This window comes from Schistocerca nitens, chromosome 6 (assembly GCF_023898315.1).
Source record: "Schistocerca nitens isolate TAMUIC-IGC-003100 chromosome 6, iqSchNite1.1, whole genome shotgun sequence".
Lineage (NCBI taxonomy): Eukaryota > Metazoa > Arthropoda > Insecta > Orthoptera > Acrididae > Schistocerca > Schistocerca nitens.
In genome coordinates, this window is record NC_064619.1 from 411,284,837 (window position 1) to 411,289,878 (window position 5,042).

The 5,042-nt window shown below is 40.6% G+C and overlaps 1 non-coding gene across 1 annotated transcript; it reads left to right on the plus strand.

Moving 5' to 3' along the window:
- The first annotated feature begins 2,693 nt into the window (after nt 1-2,693).
- On the plus strand, nt 2,694-2,798 carry LOC126191755 (U6 spliceosomal RNA). Its single transcript, XR_007538468.1, has one exon. It is a non-coding gene; the product is annotated as a U6 spliceosomal RNA (small nuclear RNA).
- The last annotated feature ends 2,244 nt before the right edge of the window (nt 2,799-5,042 follow it).

The window sequence follows — 5,042 nt, forward strand, 5'->3', positions numbered from 1 at the left end:
ATACATTTTTTTTAAAAATGTCGAAAAAGTGAATATTTTGGTGGGCCATTTGGCAACAGAATCAGGGACTGATTACACTATTATAATAACATACGTTGAGCACTGAATAAGAGAATCATTATCATTTCTGTGCATTTTTATATCCGCGATGTAGTCATACCCGAAACAACACTAAGGGACCGGAAAATTTATAGACTTTAAAAGAAATGCAACACTACACAATTAAAAAATTTTTTTAAGAAATACAGTAATAGGAAAACGATAATGTTCCTTCAGCCTCATGCTGCGTTCGGCCCAATAGCGTGATCGTAATTTCTGGTGATGAACTAACACAAAATAATTATCAATTGAGTAAATGAGGACATGGAAATCATCAAGGTTAATTTACTAAAATAAGCACATTTATCTTTAACACACTTTTTTTAATGCTACGTACCTTTTCATATCAAATTACAATAGATGACCATTGTGGTTAAATACTTTATACATAACAGTCAAAATGTCCTCTTGATGCTGTCTGTTCGTAATCAATTACAAGCAACTACATGTTTTCTGATTGTAAAAATAACAATTAGCATATTCACTCAATATTTTCACATAAAATATAAAATACCGATGCGCAACGCAGCAAGTCCGCGTCCGCCTCTCATGGAATACAAACAGTAAAAGGTGAGGCGCCAAATGCCTCATTTGTCTTGAAACAACAGAATTCTCTTTTACATCATTAATCGATACATGTACATAGACATTTACAGGCACCGCGCAAGAACGGCCAAGATAAAGAATAATATATTCTGTCGGTGCTATCCGATGGTTCATTTCTTTTACTTTACAATTGTTCGATAACTTTAGGCCATCAGGAGTGTACTATTGAGCGTATATTAATGTTAGGCGAAAATTACCAATATTACCATATACCTTTGCCCTAGTTAGAAATTAATTGTTAGCTTCAAGTTCTTCATATTTTGTAATGTAAGTAATTACAAATGTTTATCGTTTCGTCGTCATTCCTTAAGAGAGTCGCCGGACAATAATACGTAACATGAGTTCAGCGCTGACCGACTTTGGTCGTCGTCTCATTTACTCACCTTCCAAAGATTGTGTCTCCTGTCAACGACGTCAAGTGCATTCAGAGTAAACCATGTTGACAACGAAAATATAGCAACACCAGGAATCACTTCTGTCTGTTCTGCAAAACCTCATCAATGAAAATTGACTACGTTGTACCTCATGACGACGCAACACGTGTGATGTCAGAAATTAATCAGCATCCCGAAAAACTTGTTCCTGCCAGAAGATTTTGACACGAGTACAGCAAAGTGAGTAGCTGGCAACCTCCCAAAGCTCTAATCATGACAATAATCCTGATGAGAACATGCAAAATGCACAACTTACGATAGAAGGAAATGATGTAGGCCAGTGAGACTTTATTCAGCTGCAGCAGACTGCGCTTATATCTCGAAGGTTCCCAAAGATATTTACATGTAGGCCTGTCTACTTCCTGATTTAAAAATGAAATATGATTCTTGTTATAATGTGGTCTTCAATCCAAAGGTTGGTCTGATGTAGCCACCCATGCTAGTCTATGCCGCGCAAACCTTCTCATCTCCGTATAACTACTACAACCTAGATCCGTTTGAACCTGTTTGCTGTAGTCAAGCCTAGGTCCGACCATTCACTTTTTACCCCCGCCCCGCTCACATTTCTTTCCATTGCCAAGTAGAAGATTCCTTGATGCCTCAGGATGCCTCATATCAACAGATTCCTTCAAATTACTCGAATTTCTCATAGATTTCTTACCTCCTGAATAGTAGTCAGTACCTCCTCATTGGTTGTGCGATCAATCCACCGTCCAATGTCATAATTTTTGTCCTATGTTGACAAATTAATCTGACAGACAGACTAGAGAATTTCAACAGCGAAATGATAGGCTGGAGTAGGAATAGTCAGATTTAGTGAAGCACGGTGGTAGGAAGAACAGGAATTCTGCTCTGGTTGAGGTGGGGCGAATATTGAATGTTATGTGTGTTTGTAATGCTGAAACAGATTGTTCCACTCAAGAAAAGCTGTGAAAAAGGATCACTGCATAACACGTGTCCCTAGACTGCATCATATTTACTGCGAAATAACGGAAAATTCTTTATACATCCCGCGATTATTTGAAATAAGCTCTTTCAGGAATAAATTATCCAAATCGCAAAACTGCTTCCAAGTCCGTACTGTAATGGCAGCTAAAAGCCACTAGTGCGGTGCTCAAGAATTTCTGTTAAAAGCTCAGCTGTTCACATGCAACATTTACACAAACAGTCAGTAGTTACACCAAACTTACGACGTTCTGTTACTGTATTCCAGTATAGTCAGTTGATAAACAATCTCATTTAACTGGTTTTCCGTTTGTTGTTATGTTCGCCAAAATTACCACAGAGTCCGTTACTTAGATTCTAAGCGACTTTTGCGTAATATGCCACACTGAGTAAAGATATGCAGTAAGAAAGGCCTGTTTTGCTTCATCAAAATAGCTTGTCATAAACTGTCATTGACATTGGATATCATAAACATGTTCACTTTTACATGTCCCCGACCTCTTTGCTCTTATCGAAACGTATTTCAGAACTGTTTCAAGATATTCATCGGAGACGCTGCATTACCAAAATTTCAAATTAATTACTAATAATCATGAACTGTCAGCTTCCGTAGCTTTCGGCGTTACATATACTGAAATTGGAACGATACACAGAAGATTAGCGGGGCCCCTGCGCAAGAATAAAAAAAAACTGAGTTAAAGGATCGACGATGAACTTGAACGGGTGTCATGCGACGTCTGCCCCGACCAAATGCAGCAAGCAAAATGAAAAGACGTGGATAGGCTGTCGCTTTACGAACTTTAATTAAAGCGTTCGAATAAAAATAAAAAAGTGGCCTTCGCTGCAGAAGGATATGCGAGCGGTCTGGGTTCGATTCCCGATCCGGTCGCATATTTTTACTCCGCTTGGGGACTGGGTGTTTTGTTGTTTTCACCATAATTTCATCCTCATCGACACGCAAATCGGTGAAGTGGCACCACCTTAAAAGACTTACACCATGCGACCGGGCTATCCGACGGGAGGCCCTACCACACGAAAGAAAAATCGTGAATTAACTCTTGTTAAGGACTGCCATAAAGTTGTTGCTTCTCCGATACACACTGCCAGGCAAAAAAGTGAAGCTCATGGAAGGAAGTGGAAACGAAACGGAACTTCACTGCCTGAGAGGCAGTTCTATTTCAGTTTTGATATTAGTTCAGTGATTGCAATATCGAGTAGAATTCACGAGGAACTTGGCAATATGAGCCGATTTACCAGTATGAGATTGCACCCTATCTTGGCTTGGATGAATGCACTGATTCAGTTTGCATGGGTGTCATAAAGACCAACATTTTAATGAGGTGACACGATACAGCTGTCAGGACTTTGAAGAATGGCGTGTTTTCCATCAACTGCACAAATTTATTGCTTATTTTCTACTGTTTTCGTACTACATCTACGAAGGACGTTCAGTAAAAAATGCAACTCATTTCTTTTCTCGTCCAATTTTTGTTGGAAAATGCAGCATATGTTGTGGAACTTCGTAATATATTCTCCCTTCAGCGCCTGTAGTTTCATGAGGTTTCAGTATGTGGCGGCACCATAAGTAGCCTTCAAAATGGCGTCGCAGATATTCATAGACGCTTGTAGAATGTCTATGGAGACCTGGCAGTGAACAACAGCACTGTGAGGTGTCTGTCATCGCAACAAGGTCGCGCAAACCCGTCCGATTCTCGCGTGCCGGCCGACCGCACACAGGTGTGACTCCTGCAGTGTTGTAACGTGTGGTCATTCTTATTCGAGCTGATCGATGGATCATAATTAAACACCTCGCGGCTCAATTGGACGTCTCTGTTGTTAGGGCTGACACCCTAGTTCACCAGCTTGCGTACTCTAAGGGGTGTATCCGCTGGGTTCCTCGCCACCAAACAGAAGACCATAAGAAGCAACGAAAAACCTTTTGCGCGAAATTGCTTGCATGTCACAAGGCTGATCCTGATCATTTATGTCGAACATCGTCATAGGTGATGAAACACTGGTTCATCGCTTCGAACCGGAAATCCACAGAGCGGCGACACACCGGTGTGCGAACATTTACCACGGCGGACAACTGCCACGATTTTACCTGCTCCGTAGGGTTGGGTCCCTTGTCTCCCCCTCCTCCTCCTCCTCCTCCCGACCCGCAGTAAAGGTGCTTACTGAGCCTTTCCGCTGGTTTACTTAACCTAGGACCAGAATCTCTATGGATTTTCCGCCACATTTCTAGAGAGAGTTTCGTTGTGGAAACTATTAAATGCATTTCGCATTGAAATCCGCTCCAAATTTCGAGGCTCAGTAAAACTTCGGCAATCGTGGAGATTTTACGTTCGTGTAAATTATACTTGCCTTTTTCGTTGTTCCTGCAGCAGCTTTGTGTGGTGTTTTCTGTACCATGAGGGATCAGTTCCGTCTGTTATTAATTTATTTGGTATGAATCTCTCGAGTGCTGTTGATACTGTTTCTTTGAACTGAAGCCACATATGGTCTTCACGTACATAGTTTGGAAGGATTGGAGACTGTCTCTTAGAAAGACGTCAACCGAATTTTTAGTTGCTTTTTCAAATAGATATATTTCGTGGTTAGTTTTAGTGAATTTCTTTGTTACGGAATTGAGCCTCGCTACGACTGTGTGTTCACTAATACCTGTATCCGTGGCTAAGAGGTCAACTGTGTTTTCGTAACCATTTACAATTTGAATGGCCTCGTGGACTAATTGTTCAAAATAATTTAAAAAAAGCATTTAGAACAATTACGGAAGTTGATTTCTGCCTGCAATAGGGTCTGAAAATGTATTTTTGTCGACATACGGAAGTTAGATTGAAGTCACTGCCAAATATAATTGCATGAGTAGGGTACCTATTTGCGATGAGACTCGACTTTCTTTGAAATGTTCAGCAACTGTTTCATCTGAGACTGGGGATCGGTAAAACGAGCCAGTAT